The sequence below is a fragment of the Microtus ochrogaster genome, unplaced genomic scaffold (genome assembly GCF_000317375.1).
Source record: "Microtus ochrogaster isolate Prairie Vole_2 unplaced genomic scaffold, MicOch1.0 UNK51, whole genome shotgun sequence".
NCBI classification, from domain to species: domain Eukaryota; kingdom Metazoa; phylum Chordata; class Mammalia; order Rodentia; family Cricetidae; genus Microtus; species Microtus ochrogaster.
Window position 1 is genome coordinate 2,262,307 of NW_004949149.1, and position 21,913 is coordinate 2,284,219.

Here is a 21,913-nt window from a genome sequence, read left to right on the forward strand (position 1 = left end):
CTTGGTCAGAGTTACTCCAAGATATTTTATGCTATTTGTGGCTATCGTGAAAGGTGATGCTTCTCTGATTTCCCTCTCTGTTTCCTTATCCTTAGTGTATAGGAAGGCCACTGATTTTTTTGGAGTTGATCTTGTATTCTGCCACATTACTAAAGTTGTTTATCAGCTGTAGGAGTTCTTTGGTAGAGTTTTTGGGGTCTATAACAGTCTTAACAGTGTTTAAAAATGTAAGACTTTTAAAAAATCTTTTAACTGTAATCACCTGTAAAAATCAAAACCAAAAAGCAGATCACATACTTCTAACATATAATGACATAGGATACACATAACCATTCCAAAACACAGGGAAGGGAGCACTGTGAGGAAATACTGGACCAAAACAAGCCCAAAAATCAGCTGGGCAAAGTCCAAACTCTGCATCTCCATGTCTGATGTCAGAACACTCTTCAGAGCTGCAACCCTACGTTGACTGCAGCACACTTCTTTCTCTTGGGCTGGTTCCACTTCCTGTTAGTAGCTCTTCTCGGCATGTATCCCATGGCTCAGCATGTCAAACATCTTGGGGTCTCCAAGGCAATCCAGGCTTCACCTTCACAGCTTCACGCAATGGCTTCTCTACTAGGCCTCCGTTCAGGGACACCCCTGACACATGCTTGGCCTCAGCAGCTTTCCTTAGGTGTGAAGGCAAATTTCATAACCCATTTCCTTTATTCTTGACTCTAAAGCCAGATCCAAGCAGCCAAACGTGGCAAGTTCTGCTGCTTGCTGGTTCTGGAATATGGCCCCCTTGTTCAATTGCAATTTCATCAGCTTTCTGTCTTTCATTGCCTAAGCTTTGGCTGTCCTGAAACTGGATTTCTAGACCAGGCTAGCTCAGACTCAGAGATCTCAAGCCTCTGCATTCCCAGTCCTCAGATTAAAGGCTACACCACCACACCCAGCTCTAAGCTTTTCCGATGTGGGATTCCCCTCTGTATGCGGTGACTATGTTTTATTAGCATTATTTAATAAAGAAGCTGCTTTGGGCCTATGGCAGCACAGAATAGAGCAAGGCGGGAATTCCAAGCAGTGATAGAGGAAAAATAAGGCAGAGTCAGAGAGATGCCATGTAGCCGCCAAAGGAGACAGACACCCTGGAACCTCACCAGTAAACCACAAGCCTCATGGTAAAATACAAAATAATCAGAATGGGTTAATTTAAAATGTAAGAGTTAGCTAGAAATAGCATAAGTTATTGGCCAAACAGTGTTGTAATTAATATAGTTTCTGTTTTATTATTCGGGTCTCGGTGGCCAGGAAAAAAAATGAGCAGCCTCTGTGTACACTTTTCTTTAGTTCCTTTTCACAAATTGGAAGCTTAGCAGGTTGGGATGTTGCCTTGAGGTCACCACTTCCTTAATTCCATTTTTTAATCTGTTTATCTCCTTGAACACAGGATTTAGCTCTGTTACACTTCCTGGTGCTCTTTTTCTCCTCAAAATTTACATTTTATAATTTACTTTGCTTAGCTTGTTCCTATTTATTTATTTATTTATTTATTTATTTTTGCTTTTTCAAGACAGGGTTTCTCTGTGGTTTTGGAGCCTGTCCTGGAACTAGCTCTTGTAGACCAAGCTGGTCTCGAACTCATAGAGATCTGCCTGCCTCTGCCTCCCGAGTGCTGGGGTTAAAGGCATGTGCCACCACCGCCCGACATTCCTTTTTATTATAAATCTTCATTAGAGTTATCACTAATAACTAAATGGCAGAGTCTAAACTAGACTGTTTTGAGATTTCTTCTGCCAATGGAATTAATCCAAAGTTCTTAACTTTAGCCTCAGGCAGACTCTTTGGACAAGAACAAAAGGCAACCACCTTCTTCATCAAAATATCACAAGAAAGATCGTAAAGAAACTACTAAAATTCTCCTCTGAAACCTCATGAGTGAGCCCCCAATGGTCCAAACTCTTAGAACTTCTGTTTTCCATGCTCCAACTAATATGGCCCATTAAACAGTGCTTAAAGCATTCCTCTGCTTTCATAATCCCAAATACCAAAGTCCAAAATCCTCCAAGCAAAAATATGACCCAGCCTATCAGAACAAAACTGCAGTCCCTGGTACCAACTTCTGTCTTAGTTAGGGTTTCTATTGCTGTGAAAAGACACCATGACCATGATAACTCTTTTTTTTAACATTTTAATTTTCATTTTTTAAAAATATTTATTTATCATGTATACAATATTCTGTCTGCATGTGCGCCTGAAAGCCAGAAGAGGGCACCAGACCTCATTACTGTGAGCCATCATGTGGTTGCTGGGAATTGAACTTAGGAAACCTCAACCCCCTACAACACACACACACACACACACACAGTGACACACTTTCTCCAACAAAATTACACCTCCTAATAGTGCCACTCTATGGGACTATGGGGGCCAATCACATTCAAATTACCCCATTTGGTTCCATCCCCAGCAATGGAAAAAAAAAAACTGATTATCAACACTCATTGTTTACTTGTCTTTCCTTGTCTGAAAAGAAAGATAAGAAATAGATTAATTTTGTCCACATAAACTATGAAAGAAGATATTTAAATTGACATGAAAAGGCACTGAAGACATGGCTCAGGGCTTAAGTGCACTGGCTGCTCTTCCAGAGGACCCAGTTCCCAGCACCCACATGGCAGTTTACAACCATCTGTAACTCCAGTTCCAGGGGACCCAACACCCTCTTCTGGCCTCTGCAGGCATCTGCACACAATTGGCAACTCTCTCTCTCTCTCTCTCTCTCTCTCTCTCTCTCTCTCTCTCTCTCTCTCTCTCACACACACACACACACACACACACACACACAACACACACACACTAAATAAATAAAACCTTTAACTAACACAAAAAGGAAGAACAAAAAGGTAGCTGTGGCAGAATGTCTAACAGACAGCCGTGATGTCATGCTGATTGCAAGGTCCCCTGAGACGATAGGACTGAAAAATGATGACATGGTAGCCTTTGTGATCCTCCTCTCCAAAAACCCCATGATGGAACTCTCAGACGAATCCAGAGTGAGAAGCATTCTACAAAACGCCTGACCAAGTCCTCCTAAACACTGCCAGGTGACACCATCATCCTAACAAAGTTACAGAAATTGGCAAAAGACCAGAGAAGCCCAAGAGGCAGGACTATTAGGTATATGTGTCAGCCTTCTTGAGATCATGGGGAAAGCGCAAAGACAGAAACTAAAATAGAGTCTGGGGCATTTATGGAAACACACCAGAGGAATGCAGTCCTTAGCTGGGACACAATACAGTGGGGACGGCAGATGTCAACAGGGGGACACTAGGTGAGGAGCGCACGGCACTCGCTGCACGGGCATTCTTACTCCATAGCTGCTTTTAACTGTGCGTCTGTTAAAGGAGATGATGCTTCATCAAATGCCTGTTTAGACCTGTTTACCGGGTCTCGGCAGTTGGTTTCTGGCACTATTGTGAAATTTCCTTTCCCACAAATAAGGGAACACAAGACAACAGAGGACTCGGTATCCTGAGAAGTCCAGGTGTTCTTAAAGCAGGATGGTGGTGCAAGATATCTCCAGAGGATCAATTCCAATTGTTTAGGCTAAAGTTTAGTATCGTTTAAGTGTTTTGCCTGCATGTATGTTTTGCATCAGGTATGTGCCTGATGTCTCTTGAGGTCAGAAGAGAGTGTTGGTACCTTGGGAGCAGAGTCACTGAGCCACCACGTGGATGCTAGGAATTGAACCTGGTTCCTAAGGAAGAGCAGCCTCCGTTCCAATCCCAATTTTAAGACTAAATTTTTATGTCTTTAATGCAGGGTAATTGGGAAATACACCAGATGAGAAGCTGACCCCATATAATTATATCAGAGTTATTCAAAACTTAATAGCCAAGTCTCCTAGCAAATTATGAAACACCTGCCCCGCCTTCTGGTATTTAGGTGATTGAGCTGATTCTCCCAGTAGGGGGCGCTGGTGACCACTAAATGGAAATATTGCCCTGCATTGGAGAACATTGGTGCATGGATTCAAGTTCGAAAAGTTTGTAGGGCAAAGCCTAAGTGTCCAGAAGTTGCCGCAGTAGTCTGTGCATAACACCGAAAAGGAGATAAAGAGCAGCAACCTGCATGTCCAAAGATGCTTACGGGGCTAGGGGGTGGTTTGACTATACAGCCTTTGTGGGTGTCCTTAGGCCTACGTAGTGCTGAAACCATATCCCCTAAATGAAAACCAGATTACAAGGGACGAAATAACAGCAGCTTCATTGTGCCACCAGATGTGTTTCCCAGCAGTAACACTGAGAGTGTGTTCCTGGACGAACCCCTCTGCACTTGTTGATCAACCACAAATGTCTTTTCCACGCAGCATTTCACAAAATAGGCCAAAGTTTGACCCCTGCACCTAAATGTAGCACCAAAGTCCCGGGCATGCGCATGCGCATACGCATACATGCACACAAACACTGATCCAGGAAAAACTATGTAACAATTTCTGCTTCTAATGAGTGCAAGTTCAAAACGGAACCAGTAACTAGTTTCTCGGGTCTCGAAACATCTGACCCCTGCCATGTCCTTTTCTCACTCTCTGCTCGCATTCTGGCTCTACTGACTGTCTTCAGTCTCTTGGAGCTCTGTCTCCTGCGTGGTCCAGTCCAGGCTCTCCTCTACCTACAGGGCCTCTCTCGGATCATCTTCTTTGAGTTAATGTCTGCTGATCTTTTCGATTTCAGCTCGATGGCTTCCCCTTGGAGGAAAAACACTGGCTGGTCTTACGTGCTTCCTTTGCACTTTGCCTTCCCCGCTCTGACAATAGCTGACTCCGTGTACCAAACACAGCCCTAAATGGCATTCGGCGTGCCAAACACTCATACTGCGGTGAGGCTGATCACCCGGCCTCCTCCATAGGCTGCTGTTTTCTCTATGTGTCTCTGTCCATAATATAGGATCTGCCTGAGAAATTCTTCCTAATGTGTGCTCGCAGAACAAATTACCGAATGGAGGGGAGGCTGAGGAGATGCCCAGCGGTTAAGAGCACTGGCTGCTCTAGCAGAGGACTGGGGTTCTGTTTCCAGGACCCACGTGGCACCTCGCAGCTATCAGTAACTCCAGTTCCAGGGACCCATCACCCTCTTGTGGCATTCAGAAGTGCACTGCACACAGTTGGTATGCATACATACTTGCAGTGGAACACTGCTACACCAAATTAAAGATCAGTCAACAAAGAAAGAATTGAAAGAATTAACCACATACCTGCCAGATGCCCTATTCTGCCCCTCCTGTCTGCTCGATGCTTTTCATTCAAGTAAGAGTCCCACCTAGGAGTTAGAGCTAGTCCTGTCGGCTGTTGTGTTGGGTTGTCTGAGACATTGGTGGTGGAGGTGGTGGGGTAGTAAGCAAAGCATTTAAATGCTAGCTGCACACTAAGAAAAAAAAGCAATAGAAAAGAATAATAAGAGAACATATAATTGTTTTTGAAAATCTTGTCATCTTTGAGAGAGGTCATCAGAAGTATCCCAAGACACCTGTGCTAAGGGGCATGTTGGTTCTTCCTTATGCTTGATGAGATAAAGCTGGAAACCTCTTAACTGTAATTGGTTCAGGCGAACCTGGAAAACTCAAGTCCCCACTCAGCCTGCTTGCTGGGACAGGAAATGACTCAGACCAACTACAGAAAGCTCTCATTTGCCTGTCTGTTGTCAATGGGGTCTCCGAGTGGGCTCCTAAGCCCTCCTGACAGGACACCACCAGCATTTAAGAGCATCCTTGCTCTCACTATAATCCAATCTTCAAAACTGCATCGCACATTTCTTGTTCAAAACATGAACTTAGCCTTGTCTCTAAGAAGCGGTACGCAGAGAAGCAAATAGGCAGAGGCAGCACCGTGTCCTGGCCCATCACTGTTCCTAGGCTTCTCTGCGGTGCACACATTTGTATTTATGGAGTCGAGGAAGGAAGGGAGGAAAAGAGAGAGGGGCAGGGAAAAGGAGGAGGGAGATTGCCTCATGACTCTATATTGATACCACAAATTAAATCTTAATTCTTTCTTTATCCACTTCCCTCTGATAGCTACCCATTCCCCTCCAGGTTCCACAGAGAATTCTGAAACTCAAGGACACAGGGAGATGAACTGAAAGTGCCGTGGATTACTCATCTGTCCTGTGCCATGTCTACAAACCTTCCAGTGTTAGAATTTACTGCTGCCAAAACAAAACCCATCCCACACACCCCAGTAGAAGTGAAGCCAGAGGCTTTGGCTTTCTCTTCTGATGGGCTCTCCAGTCAGACAGAGTGGAGTCTGTGAGGTTTGCTCTGCTACTGGAGTCCAGGGTGCTTTCTGCAACACTGAATCAAGTTATTCAGACCAAACTCAGTTTCCAACTGGGATGGATATATATATATATGTGTGTGTGTGTGTGTGTGTGTGTGTGTATATAAATGAATATTTATGTTTTTAATTGTACAGTTCTATAAAGAAATAGTGCTAAGATACATCTTGAAAGAACCAAAGGAATAATAATATGGAAAAAATTATCAACTGTAATTTTTGGTTTGGTGGCACAAACCTGGAAGAGTGGGGCCTAAAAATGAGGCAGACTAAAGCCTCACGCAATAACCAACTTTATTCAAAGCATCAGACAATTTGTACTCTGAGTGTTAAGAAGGTCGCCTGAGTGAAGGGTACAATCACGAGGAGAAGCTGCAGAGCAGAAACATGTTTCCATAGAGACATATGAACAAATAAATAGTCAGTTATAATGAACTCACGCCTGTCTGCTACACCTGGGAGGGGCAGGAAAGCACGATCCAAGACCAATCTGTGTCTTGAAGAAGCTGAGGTCACAAGACTCTGGTCCTGTCTTATAGTTTTCTCACCAGCACTCGGAATATCCCTGCCCCTGCGCAACTCCATTTTCGGACTGTGTTCTGGCATATAACTAATATTAGTTGCATTTCTCGCTGTTGTGGCAACATACCACAGAGTTTACTCTGACTCCTACGCAGTCATGAAGGAAGACAAGGCAGTCTTGTCTTGAGGCAGTCGGTCACACTGCTCCAGCAGTCAGTTTGCAGGGAGCACAGCCATTCACTGTACTCTGTGCTCCAGTATCCCAGCTGCAGATGGGTGCTCCTCACAGTTTGTCCACGCATTGTCCCATCTCTGTTAACCTGGTTTGGAACACCCCTCACAGGCATGCCCATAAGTCTCCCAGTGATCCGAGATACAATTAAGGTCAAAATTGGTAGTTATTACAATCCCCACCCAGAGCACAAGTGGCCAGGGTCCCAGGAACAGAAATGAAGGTGGCACTCTTTCTGCTTTGAGAGTAGTGATCCACCCTAAATTTTGTTTTTTATGTTGGCAACCTTCTAAGAAGAGAAAAGAGAAAGCAAAGTCCCCAAACCAAGTAAAAGACTAATCAAGTAAAAGAGTTTCCCACAGTAATCTAAATTTTAGAGAGCTGAGCCCCACCCCATGGAACAGGCAAGGCCCCAAACCGTATGTAGCCCAGGTTAAACTCCCTGTTGCCTTCATTTCTCAGGGACTCTCAAGCCTTGAATTTGAGTTAAAGTTTTCTCAAACTGGCACTATCTTCATGCATCTTGCAGAATCAAATATAAATCCTTTCAGGGAAAAGTTATTTTCCTACTAGGCCTCAGGGCATGGACCTAATAAATTTTCAAATCCAAGCTTAAAGTCAAAGGTGAGCACCTGGAATCAGCTGTTATCAGTGCAGTATCCGCAGACTGTAGACCTCAGGGGCAGAGCTTCTAAGACTCCACACACATCTGACTATTATGTAAATTAACTGCACCATGCTCAAATTCTTTGGCTTAAAAACTATTATCTAAAAAGAAAGAGAAACTTTAAACAGTTGCACCTTATAATTTAGACTAAAATCCAGAGAATTCTATCAAACATTTAAAGGAATAAACAGCATCACACCTACAGACTCCCCTAAGCGTATCTAACTCTTGGGAGCTGAAACAGGAGAATTGATGCAAGTTCCAGAATAGCCTGGGCATGCAAGACCTTGCTCTCCCCACCACACACACACACACACACACACACACACACACACACACACACACTCCAGAGATCTAAAAGTGAGTTCAGTAAGGTCACAAGATGGGAGACCAGCACAGAGAAGCTAATTGTGTTTTTGTACTGTGGCAGAAAGCACTGAATTTTTTAGCAAAATCATCTGTAATCACATAAAAAAAGTTTTCTGGGCATGATGCCACCCTCCTTTTGATCCCAGCAGAGGCAGAGGCAGGTGTAGTGGAATAATTTTTTGTACACTATGAAGATGTCACTTCCGATTGGTTTAATAAAAAGCTGACCAGCCAATAGTTAGGCAGGATTTCCAGGCACAGAGGATGCTGGGAAGAAGAAGGGTAGAGACACCAGGAGATACAAAGGAAGCAGTATGGGAAATGCAAAGTAAAGATAACAGAGCCATGTAAAAGAATATAGATTTAAAAATATGGGTAATTTGCTATAAGAACTAATTAGAAACAAGAATAGTTACTAGACAAGCTTTCATAATTAGTAATAAGTCTCCATGTCATTATTTGTGAGCTGACTGGTGGGACAGAAAAAGACTCACTACAAGTAGGCAGAGCTATATGAACTTAAGGCCAGCCTGATGTGCATATTGAGTTCCAGGACAACCAAGGCTATACAGTGAAAGCCTCTATCAAAAAGATGGGGTGAGGATGGGAGAGAAAAAGTGGGTACAAAGAAACCATGCAAAGCACTTAAAAACAATGCTATACCTTACAGATTATGATTAAAAAAAAAAAAAAAAACTCCAGAGAGGCTGGAGAGATGACTCAGCAGTTAACAGTGCTTATTGTAATTAAAAACAAAACTTTCAGGGTTTTTGTTCCTTCAAAACAATAAGAGTGTTTTTTTTATTTATTTTAAATTTTGAATTGTCTCAAGCATACCATTAAGACTGCTTTTCTCGGTTGGTATCGTATCTCTCAAAACTATGACTTAACATTAAATCAATAATATAGAGAAAAGTGTTGATAGAAGGTGTTCATTCATCTTCTGGCTGCCCAAAACCAGAATAATCACACCGAAACTATATTATTTGTAAAAAAAAAAAAAAAAAGTTTGGCCAGTAGCTTAAATGTCTTTTTAAGTAGCTCTTATATCTTAAATTAACCCATTTTTATTAATCTGTGTATTGCCACATGGCTGTGACTTACCAGGCAAAGTTCTACCTTTTGCCTCATCTGGTGGCTAGATGGCTTCTCCTTGACTCCACCTTCATTCTCCCAGCATTCAGTTTAGTTTTCCCACCTAGCTCTAATCTGCTAAGGTATTGGCCGAAACACTTTATTTGTTAACTAATAAAAACAACACATATACAGAAAGACTTCCCACACCAGAAAAGTGTGGTGAAGTTTTCATACATTGCTAAAACTGCTAGACAAATAACCTTGGAGGTTTTTGACCTTCACTTCACTATTATGCCTACAAATGTCTTCACAGATCTGGTCCTACATGAGGAAGTACAGTCTCCATTACAGAATTTACAATAATACTGAAACTAAGTGCAATCACTTCAAAGAAGAGTCCTCAGATCATAGTCTGTGTGCCAGATGGGCCCTGGTATTGTGAATAAAGTTTTATTAGAACACAGACTCATCTGTTTACTCATCATGGAAGAGATGTGTAGCCACAGTCTAGACTTTCTATATGACCCTATACAGTGAAAAAGGACGGGGTGTCCACTCGTAGTTTAGAATGTGGTTATTGGTTAGTAATCTATAGACTATATTCCTCATCAGTGTTTTCACCAAGTCCATCACAAATGGGGAAATAATCCATTCTGTAGGAAAATAAGAAAACACAGGTTTGCAGTTGCTCTGTCATTGTAATGACATAAAGAAAAGCAATTAAGAGACCAAGTGAATGTGGACAGAGCTGGGTGGCAGGCTGCTTGTCTTGCATGTGCAATGCCTGGAGTTCAGTCCTGGCTCCTGTAAAGATAACCGAATGACCTGCAGGGATGCTTAACAAAATGCCAACATTAACAACCCCTGAGTGATGGGATTTCACACTGATCTCTGTTTTCTGCCACTTGACTTGCATTAGTGTACACTGTCAAAATATAAAGGAGGTACAAAATTAAAACAAGATTTTATTCACTGAGGTCCCAGTCCTGGGTAGAGTGAGTGGCTCTGCCCCATACTACAGGGCTTTGCCAAGCAAGCCTGGCTGCCCAGTGAGAGCTCCCACATACCCCATTCCCAAGTGTGGATTCTGGAGGGGATTTTCTTCCTTTTACATTTTTCTTGTGTAAAGAAAGATAAATGGCACCTCTGTTTCTGGGATCCACCCATCCTTAAAAGAAACCTGCCAGAGAGACAGCTCAGTGATTTAGTGATTAGAGCCTTGTTACTCTGGCAGAAGACCAGGGTTTGATTCCCAGCACATACATGGTAATTCAGGGGATGTAACTTGTAGCTCTGGTGCCAAGGGACCTAATGCCTTCCCTTCTTCTGACCTCTTATGACACAGCACACATGTATGTACTGTATATGTGTAGGTAAAACATTCATACACATAAAACTAAGAATAAATTTTTAAAACGAAGGAAGAATCTTTGATAAGGCCAAGAAAAAAAGGCAGTAAAGTCACGCCAAGGTGCACTTTGTCAGTATGTCATGACCTCAGAGTCCTCCACACCACAGGGACGACAGCTCACTGTCTTCAGAACTGGGTTCTATGCAGTCAGACTACTTTTCCAGAGTAAGGAGAAAGTTGAACTGGTTCTCGAGAAGCCAAAGGTGGCCTGGGATTTACTGTGTACCCGTGGCTGGCCTTGAAGTCCTGAACCTCCCACTTTTACTTCCCAGAATTCAGGGTTTGTGAGTGTGGCTCTACGCTAGGCCAAATTACAGCTTTAACAGGAGAAAATCAGCCCTGCTTTAGTTAATCCTCGTGTGTGTATGTGTGTGTGTGTGTGTGTGTGTGTGTGTGTGTGTGTGTGTGTGTGTTTAGTTCAGTTATGAAGCCTGAACTTCTAACAGGTTTTCCAGCATTCTAAACATTAAGGGCTTAGCTAAAGGATCTTGTTAATTCAGAACAGGCATTAAGAACAAAAGGAGGAAGATGTAAGTGAGAACAAGCTTAACCAAGGTTGAGGTCAACCATGGTAACTTCACTTCCCATAAGCACTTCCTATTCTTTGCAAGGCCTAGAAATTTTGCAGCATTGAACTTCCTGAAGTACTTGGAGAAAGTGATTGCTGCTCCCCAGCAGCTCCTCTTTCTTCAGAGGATAAAGGGGAGGGCCACCTCCTCGCTCCAATTAGACTCAACTCACTCCAGGCGACCCAGGCTTCAGTAGCTGTCTGCTCACCCTGCCCCTGCGAAGACTCAGTAAGAGAATGAAAATGAGATCCTGGAGGACAGACCAGAGGAAGAAATGCGGGGCGGAAGAAAGCAACGGCTGCGTAGCCATGCTGGCCCCTCGGCTTTCATGAATCACTTCTCATTCTCAATCCCAGGAACAAATGAGACACAATTTCCTTTCTTGGGCCAGAAGCCACAATTAAGAGCCCGATCGCTTTTCTCCACATCATTATTCCTTCGTGACAGTTGCCTAAGTCTGGTGTGGTGGCACACACCTGTAATCCCCGGGCACTAGAGGCAGAAGCAGGAGGATTGCCACAAGTTTCAGGACAGTCTGACCTAAGTAACAAGTTGCAGGATATCCAGGCCTATGTAGCAGAAACATTTCTCTCTTTTTTTGAGATTTGTTTATTTTGCTTTATGTGTATGAGTGTTTTGTTCATATGTATGTCTGTGAACCACGTGCGTGCCTGGTGACCTCAGAGGACAGAAAAAGGTGTTAGAGCCCCTGAAACTGGAGTCAGAGACAGTTGTAAACCAGCACGTGGTTGCTGGAAATCAAACTCAGGTCTTCTCTCTGCATGAACAATGAAGGCTCTTAACTGCTGAGCCTTCTCTCCGGCCTCATCTTAAAAGACACGGCCTCACATACACATATACACAGACCTCCTGGTCTCCCACAGCCAGCAATTTGCTCATATAAATATCTCCTTCTCTACAATATAGGACCTAAAATGAAAGCTGACACGGCAGGGCTCACTTCACCCATTGGTCAGTTCATGTTTGCTGAACGCCTACTCTATGAGCCATGCATCATCGAGTAAGACTTACATCGAGAAAGACACAATAAAGATAGCAAATTAGGTCATCAACACATTACAAGACAGTCAGTCACATGAACAACAACAGACAAACAAAACACCATCCAGGCACAGTAATCCACACCTACAGCCTGAACATCACTGGTCCACAGTGATGGTCCACATCACTGTGCGGAAGGCAGAGGCAGGGAAGATTGCATCCAGTCTGAGGATAACCTGAGCAAGGTACACAGAGAACCCAAGGGAGCCTTGTCCTCCAAAAGGAAAGATCACATCAGAGAGGGAAACTGGGAGGGGTGTGAGGATACGTTTGCACTTGTCAACACCATAGTCAGGGCAGTCGGGCTAGGTCAGGACAGTAGCCCTCCTGCCAAGGGCCAAGAGCCCCCCAGAACCCTCCATGACATTACAACCAGGGCATGATAAGGTTTGGCATATTTTCTCTAAACCAACAGAGAAACCATTTCAAACCCAAAAGGAAACTAATTACTGCAACACATCCTCAAAAGACCAAAGACTTTCCTGACTTCCCCACTGTAGTCAGTGAGCCTGGCTCGTAGCCTGTGCTGGGTGTTCAGTAATTGACCATGACTGCCTAGTTCACATGAATACAGAAAAATTCAAGACAACTGAGCAGTATGCTGAATACTTTTGTAACTTGCTTGGCTGAGCTCCACCTTTCTTCCCTGCTCATCAGGATCAAGGCACCCAGAATAGCAGAGCAAATGGCTGACAATGGGGATAAGGAGATTCTTAAGGAAGCATCCCAGGTAGTGGCACCTAGGTGGTGTCAGTAGCTCTGCTCAACTTGAATCTTTGTGCTAGCCAGAACAGGGCTCCAGAGAATATCTGCATTCGTCAGGTTCATTACATATCTAATGAGGTGTGTGTGTGTGTGTTTGTGTGTGTGTGTGTGTGCATTGTTAGAATGGCTCACACCATTGGAGTACGGGTATTGCCACAACGACTATCTGCACAACAGAGAAAGGGAATTCTCTGACTGCTCAGACATAGAAGCTGGAAACTTCAGAACAAAAGGGAGCAATGATGCTGCCCTAGTCTGACGTTTAACTCCTGGAAGCACCTGGAGAGCCTCTGGTGTTGATGTACTCTGTAAGGATGGAGATGCTGAAATTGTGTCCCTGAGTGATCAAGTTTGCACCTACTGATTGGCCCCCTCCCTCCCCTGCCTTCACTCTGTTCAAGTCTCTACCTATTGGACAGTCCTGCCTACATGCAGGGCAGGTCTTCCTCCTTTAGTGGCTGATCTGTATGTCATATTCTAGAAACGTCCTCATGGATTTGCCCAGAAGTGTGCTTTGACAAATTTCTAGGTGTCTCTTGTTTCAATCAAGTTGACAATCCAGATTAACCACCCCAGAAGGTAACCTTGCATAGCTGACAGTCTGTAGCATGGTGCCAATGATGTAGTCCTATTGATATTTATGTCTTTCTGCACACCTTTTCCCCTGAGTGTGGCTAGGTCTCGTGCCTTCAAGTAAGTAGAATGTGTCAAACATGATGTTATATGTCCTGGTTTCATTAATGTTACTTTAATAAAATACCCTGACACAGAGCAACTTAGGAAAGAAGTTCATCTGACTCACTATTCCAGGTTACAACTCATCATTGCTGGGAAGTCAAGGCAGGAATAAAATACTAGTCATATCCACAGTTACTCATATCCAACCCCCTCTCTACACTTAATAAGATCCCCTGACTAGGGAATGGTGCTGCCCACAGTGGGCTGTGTCTTCTCACATCCATTTAGCATGAGTAAACAAAACAAACATGTTCACAGGCCAACCTGATCTAGACAATCCCTCATTGGGACTTTCTTCTTGGGTGACTATAAACTGTGTCAAGTTGACAGTTATCACATCCCACTTCTTAGAATAAATTACAAAACCTCTGTAATTTCCATCTTGCCCTTTCTCTGTCCATTTAGGTCTACTGCTGAGTGCTGGCTGGTTTTATGACTCAAGCTAGGGTCCTGAGAAAGAAGGGAACCTCGGCTGAGGAAAGGCCTCCTTGAGATTTGGCAGTAAGACCCTTTCTCAATTAGTAATCAATGAAGGAGGGCCCAATTCATGGTGGGTGGTACCCTTCCTGGGCTGGTGGTCCAGGGTTCTATAAGAAAGCAGGCTGAGCAAGCCATGTAAAGCAAGGAGGTAAGCAGCTCTCCTCCCGGCCTATACATCAGCTCCTGCATCCAGTTTCCAGCCCTGTGTGAGCTCCTGTCCTGACTTCCTCCAATGACGGACTATGATGTGGAAGTGTAAGCCAAACAAACTCTTCCTTCCCCCAGCTTGCCTTTTGATCCTGGTGTTTTTTTGCAGCAATAGAAACCCTAACTAAGACATGCTGGAAAATCAAGAGCCCGGGCTATGCGTGCTATTAAAGGGCTCATATGACAAAGAGTTGATAGACCAATTATGTACCTGGAACTGGAACAAAGGTCATCTACATAAGCCGTGGCAATTGCCTTCGGGAAGCTCGAAAGAAAATACCTACATTCTATGTAGATAATAAGTGGACCTTGTTTCCTGTGTATTAGAGGCTGTCATAACAACATGAGATCTCTGGTTTGTTTTTTCTTCCTCTTTTAAGTCTCTGCTTCTCTTTAGAATCAGAAAGTCCACAAGCCTCTGAGAACTGGTCACTATAGAAACTCAGCAACTACATGAAACAGAAACAGGCAACTGTGGGTAAAAACTCAGTGAACCGAGACTTCAGACCCAGTAGAAACATGACAAGACCTCTCAGGCTGCTGCAAGCCTTCAGACAGAAGTGCATATCGTGTCCCGACTTGTGGCTGGCTCTTACCGGAAGGCACCATGTCTTCCCATGATTCTGTAACATTGCAATGTCCCTCTGTGGAGTGGCCTATGACACCCTGCCCATTCCTCCAAGTCTACTCCAATGCTGGGAGCTTTCCCAATTCCCAGGCAGGGTTCGCACATCCTTTTAAAAATATTCCTTCTATCCTGTGTGTCTTGCCATGGCAGAAAACCCAGAGAATGACCCAGAGAGCTATGGCAGGAAAGCCATGCTGGACGAGTTTGCATCCCTGAACCACTTCCAGGAGCAGAGATCTTCTGCCCTGCCGTGAACTGTGGTATGGTAAGAAGAAACCAGCCTTTGTCAAGTGAACCCCGTAAGTTCTGGCGCCATTTGTTAGAGCTTGTTCTTACTACTCAGGAACTAGTCTCCAAAGCACTCCAGTGAGTGGACTTTCGGGAAACGCTGTTAGCTCCAGGAGAGCCTCTTGACTCTTTAATGCATCTTTTAAAGCCTTGCAATTGGACTCACCTTGATGCAACAAGTGAACAATACTCTTGAGGGTGTAGGTGACATCTACCCCTCAGGAGTTACTTCGCCTTTTTCAGAGCGCCCCTACAAATGCTAAATAACTCCAGTGAGTTCAACTCATACAAGGATATCCTATAAGCCATTCCTGGAGTGTGGCACTACCTCCCCCCCCCCCCCACAGGTTTGTGCCTGTGTCTCCCAGACACTGCAGCCACACAACTTGTGATGGCTATTCTTGGTTGCCAGCTTGTCTATATCAGGAATGAACTACAGACTGGAAATGCAGGGCACACATGCGATCTGGATCTTGAGGCTGGAAGACACAGGCTTTTGATCGGATCTTGAGGCTAGATGACACAAGCCTTTAACACAGATCTGGAGGAAGGCACAGCTTTAATCTGGGCCCCCCTTCTGCTGGATCCTACATAAGGACGAGGGAAGAAGGAGGGTTTGTTCTTCCCCTGCCTGCCCTCTCCTTGTCAGCACATCCATTCCTTCACTGGCATTGGAGTCTGCTTCTTTGGGATTCCGGCACATACTGAAGACCAGACCAGATGAGACAACCAGCCTGCTGGGCCTGAGCAACTACTGGATTCTTGAGCTTTCCATTCACAACTAGCCATTGTTGGACTGCAGCCCGTAAGTCATTCCAATAAATCCTATATTTATATGTATGCATATATGAGGGAGATTCGTTTCATAACTTTTGTGACTCTAGAGACCCCTGACTAATACACAACCTCAAGATAGTTCGAGGGTGGGCCTGTCTGACCATCAGGGGCAGTCAGATCCCCTTCCAGAACAATGTATGCTTTGATAACAGATCTCACTTTCTTCTAGGGCCAAGAATCATCCAGACCTTGTATCGAAGCAACAGAAAGACAAGGAGATTTATATGGAAGGGGAGAGGAGCCCTTTCACCCAAGACCTGTTGGGGAACTCCCCAGCTGACAAACAGGGTTCCAGCACAATTGTCAACATCTGCTCTGAAGACTGCTCTTCCTTTCATGTATAGATATTTTATGCTAAAGTAACAACGAGCCAGGCTCAAGACCTAAACGCATGTGACTGATGGTAGGGACCGTTCCTTCTTCCTGGACATTTTCTGGAAATCTTAAGCAAGTCTATTCAGGGGCCAGGCCAATGCAGTTGTTGGGTTTACGACTAGTACAAACACAGACACTGCTAGAGACAGCAAGGAAAGATTCTCAGAAGTCACTAATAGTGGTCGGTGAGACGCTCAGCCAACAGCAGCTGTAGAGACAAACCAGCCGACTGTAGAGGCATTGTTCCTACTGAAAAACAAAAACAAGGCAAAAGATATAAAGATTTTCTGCCGCTCGTCTGTCAGTAGAAAGCATCTGAGAAAGAGAAGCTGCCTTTGCAGTCTTCCCAGAAAGACAGTATTGACATGCAGAAGTTGGTTGAGACTTCACAGGATTGTGTCAAATGAAGCCTGCAAGCCTCCTAATCCAATTGAGAGGAGATAGCAAGCCATCTCCTCCGCGAAGTCCGGACCTATACTGTGCTATGTCAAAGGGTGTTTGGAAAACTTGGATGATTTGATAGAACATAATGATCTCATTCACCCCCTCACACCTGGGTGCAAGTGGCAGCCCCCTCCAGTTTTCCCAGAGTAGGGAGACAACATCCCAAACCTTTAGTGCCCTCATAAGGGCATGTTCTTTCTTCTCCCTCCACCCTGGCTCTTTCTGCAATTCTGCGTGCAGGCAATGGAGACCGCTCCCCCTCTACTCCAGGGATTGGCTGCTGGGGTCAAGTTGACAACAGTCCTGGTGCCGTGGTAAGCATGCTCTCCCCTACCCTTCTGTCAACAGGATCCCCAATTAAGACAGGATCTCCGTGTCTTAATTGGGGTTCTTACTGCTGTAATGAAACACCATGACCAAAACAACTTGGAGAAGAAAGGGTTTATTCAGTTTACTCTTCCATATTGCTCGTCATCACCAAAGAAAGTCAGGACAGGAACTCAAACACGGCAGGAACCTGGAGGCAGGAGCTGATGCAGAGGCCATGGAGGGGAGCTGCTTACTGGCTTGCTCCCCATAGTTTGCTCAGCCTGCTTTCTTATAGAAGCCAGGACACCAGCCCAGGGATGGCACCACCCACTATGGACTGAGCCCTTGCCCATTAATCATTAGTTAAGAGAATGCTCTGCAGGCTTGCCCACAGCCCAATCTGATGGAGGCATTTTCTCAGCTGAAGTTCCTCCTCTCCGATGACAATAGTTTGTGGCAAGTTGACATAATCTAGCCAGAACACCCTGGGTTCACAATGTCCAAGTGTGAAAAGCACTTGCTTCCCTGGTTGACATCCCTCCCACCCCAAAACCCAAACCCGAGTCCATGGGGCTAGCAAGAAGGCACAAACCCCCTCACAGAGTGGGCACTGCGTGAAGACATCATTTCGTGCTGGCCTCCCAGCTTCTTCTTCACACTCGATGGCCATGGAGACACTCAGTGTTGTCTCCAGCATTGCACCACTGTCAGTCAAGGCCAGTTAAATCCCCCTGGCATTAGAATAACACTCTGAGCCGGGCGGGTGTGGTGCACATCTTTAATCCTAGCACTTGGGAGGCAGAGGAGGCGGATCTCTGTGAGTTCAAGGCCAGCCTGGTCTACAAGAGCTAGTTCCAGGACAGGTTCCAAAGTTAAAGAAAAACTCCGTCTCAAAATACAAAAATAATGCTCTGAATGACGCAAGCAAGTTCTTTTGGGCAATATCGGGTTGGGCCTGGTTTGGTTTGGTGATGTCTCCCGTTATGATCAACAGTCAGCAAGGCTCACACACCGTCTCATCTGGAGATGTATTATCACTACCCTTTGAAATGACGCTCCCCGTGCCCAGCTTTCAGCTTGGGTCTGTTAGCTGAATGAATTCACCATAAGTGAAATAGTCCAAAGTGTCAATTTGGTTTTGCCAGTTTCTCCTGCTATCCCCTGTCACTCCCTATCTTGGAGATCCCATGATCGGTGTCCCGCTTTTCCCACTGGGGGCCGTCTCTCCAAAGGGATATTCTGTCAATAATGGTAGACAATGGTGATCACTCTTATTTACCCTGCACTGCGCTGATGTGTTCCCTTAGACTTTTCAGGCAAAGGGACCAGTCGGGGAGGGGAGATAGAAACAGAGAGAGTGGCAGAAAGCCAGAGAGAGACGGGCAGACAAAGATAAGACACTTAGGCACTCCAGGGAAAGGCGAGGAGGCAAAGGGTCAGTGTGGGTTGCATAATAGCTAGCGGGAGAAGACTGCAGAGGCTGACCCAGAGCAGGATGGCTGCCTCGCTTACAACGCATTTACACGGTCTCCTAATGGCCTTGGAAAGCCTCAAAGTGCCCTTTAGAGGGAAATCACTGGCTCTGGTGCATGTTGAGAAAGCAGCGGGGTAAAGCCCAGAGTCATGGACATGGAGCTGCTAGAGACCATTGTTCTAAGTCTGTGGCAAGGCCATCCACATTGCAAATCACACACTCTGTTTAGGACTGACTGCAAGTGTTGCATTCTTTCACATGCCCTAAAATAATTAAATAAATGTTCTTGCAATTGAATAGTCCCAGGTGGTATAGAGAGAAGGGCACAGGTGTAAAATCAGAAGTCCCAGGCGTTGCCGAGCAGCTAGAATCCAGAGGTGGTTCCTGGAAGAGGGCCACAAACAGACATGAGTCCCAGCTTAGGCAGTGGTGCGGCCGGTAAAATTCTCAGTTGAGAACATAGAGGAAAGAGCAGAAAGGCGGGATGGACAATCTTAGTTTTAGATGCACTGCTGGAGGTGGTGAGTCTGAAAGGCCCCTGGAAATTTTTGACAGAAGCACAACATGAAATACGAATCTGCGCACAAGAAATGTGTGAGACTGGCTGAGATCACCTGGAAAGAGCTGCATAAGGAAAAGGGGAGCTTAGGCTGGAGAGAGGGCTTGCTTGTAGAGAGCACAGGCTGCTCTTGCAGAGGACCCAGGTTCAATCCCCAGCACCCACATGGCAGCTCACACCTGCCTGTAACTCCAGTTCCAGGGGATCCAATACCCTTACGTAAGCATATATGCAGGCAAGACACCAGTGCACATAAAATTTAAAACATAAAATAGCAAAATAAAAGGAGAGGATGAATAGTAAAACCTTGGTGACTACTGAAAATGTTTAATAAGGGAGTAGGCAGAGAATAGGAGCTAGAGTCGAACAGATGTGGCCAGAGGCACGGATGGCCACAAAGCTCCCGTAAGGGCCTACTCGCCCCAACACAAGGAACGACTTTTAAAACAGTTTAATGAGAAATATTGTTTAAAAACTTTTACTTGTTCCCAACAAAAGAATTTATAGTTCTCACAGCACACCATTTCCAAAATGTTTCACTGGGTTTGATTAAATGGAGTAGTCAGAAAATGGCAGTATGCCATGGGAGAATGCTCTTGTACACTGTTACGATTTGCCTCTTATACTGGTTTAATAAAGCGCTGATTGGCTAGTAGCCAGGCAGGAAGTATAGGCAGAGCAATGAGACTAAAAGAATTCTGGGAAGAAGAAAGGCACAGTCAGTCACTAGCCAGATGCAGAGGAAGCCTCACTGAGAAAAGGTACCAAGCCATGTGGCTAAAGATAGATAAGAATTATGGGTTAATTTAAGTTGTGAGAACTAGTTAGTAATAAGCCTGAGCTAACAGGTCAAACAGTTTATAATAATTAATATGCCTCTGTGTTTATTTGGAATTGAATGGCTGTGGGTGGGACTGGGAGGGACAGAAACTCCTCCCCCCCATAGGGGTGCACACTTTTAATCCCAGCACTCTCCAGAGGCAGAGGGAAGCAGATCTCTGAGTTTGAGGCCAGCCTGGTCTACAGAGTGAGCTCTGGGACAGCTAGAGCTACAAAGAGAAACCCTGTCTTGAAAAACAAAACAAACAAGCAATGTTGTATTGTCTTGGGAATGCATCATGAATTCATAGTAGAAAAAACAAGGGAAAATGTAATTTACTGTATAGTTGCTAATTATAAAGTATGTTTTGTAATTAAAGTACTCCCGATTTTCAACTGTGACCAATGATAACCTGATATGTGGACTTCAATATGAACATAATTAAAACATCTAGCACAAATGCATTTATGACTTGGCTCTTTGGGTATCAGGCAGGAACCAGAATTCCTTACAGTACTACAGAACAGTATTCCTTTCAGACAGTATATGACATAATTCATAGCAGTAATGATGGTGGAGGCCACACTAGCTTTGTTTCTAAGCCTCAGGTACCAAAGCTATGTGTGACAAGCTGCTTACTGCTGCCCTACACACACACACACACACACACACACACACTCACACACACACCAGCAAACTTGTAATGCTGACTCACGGAAGGCTGCTCAACTACAGCAGGTACCCCCTAAGTGCCCCGGAGTTCTATATGGCCACGTATTCATGTTCTAACTGAAGGTGGCAATGGCTCTGTAATAACTTCTGTCACTCACTTAAAGGAGAGTCCTGATCCCTTGTTTTCTCCTTACTGTCCATGGCTGGAACAAGGGACATAACTGCCTCTTTTCACGCCCTAAGACAAAATGCTCTGGCAAAAGCAGTTTTATGGAACAAAGATTGATTCTGATGCACAGTCCATCAGGATGTTGTAATCCAGGCAGCAGGAACTTGAAGCAGCTGACTACAGTGGCATCTAAGGACAAGAAGCCCAGAAGGTTATGCCAGCTCTCCTTGTTATACGGTCCAGGGCGTGATGCCACTCACAGAACAAGGTGTTTCCATTTCAGTTGACCTAAGGAAGATAACCTCCGGCAGACATCCCCAGAGGCCGTTCTTCTAGACAACTCAAGATCTCCCCAGCCGGACAACTGAGACTGACCATTACAGGAACCTCGCAACAATCCTGTTCCATCTTTGTGGGTGAGAACCTCAGCCTGGTGTGTCAGAACATTAAGAGAAAGAACGTACACCCATAGATCTTCATCTCACTCAGCCATCATCAGAGAATCTTCCTCCTGCTCCAATGGGAGCTTACACAGAGACCCTCAAGTGGACACTGTGTAGAAAGTGGGAGACTTGGAGCACTCAGTCATTAATTGGACGTCTCCATCAAATCCCTCCCCTCGGGGCTCAGGGAGACAGTCCTAAAGTGAGTCAGAAAGATCAAAAGGGCCTGCGGGGATAAATGACTCCAAGAAAATGGTGCCCTCCTGACCCTGCAGGGCAGGTGCACATATGTCTGCTGTGGCTGCACACATAGGGCCTGCATAGGTTCAAGACAGACAGACAGACTCTCAGCATTGAAAGGGGGAACTGGACATGGCGCGCATGCCTAACCAACAATCTATCTGCAATTGATACCAGTGTGCCAAGGAAAAATTAGTTTTCTCCTAAGAAGTCTCACTGGGCATAGAACTGGGTATAGAA

General features: G+C 44.8%; 1 long non-coding RNA gene across 1 annotated transcript in view; it reads right to left on the minus strand.

The window, feature by feature from the left end:
• Positions 1-21,913, minus strand: part of LOC113455501 — a 73,181-nt gene that overhangs the window by 14,649 nt on the left and 36,619 nt on the right. Inside the window, exon 6 of the long non-coding RNA XR_003376602.1 lies at positions 5,242-5,404. This is a non-coding gene — a long non-coding RNA (uncharacterized LOC113455501). The remainder of the gene's footprint in view (positions 1-5,241; positions 5,405-21,913) is intronic.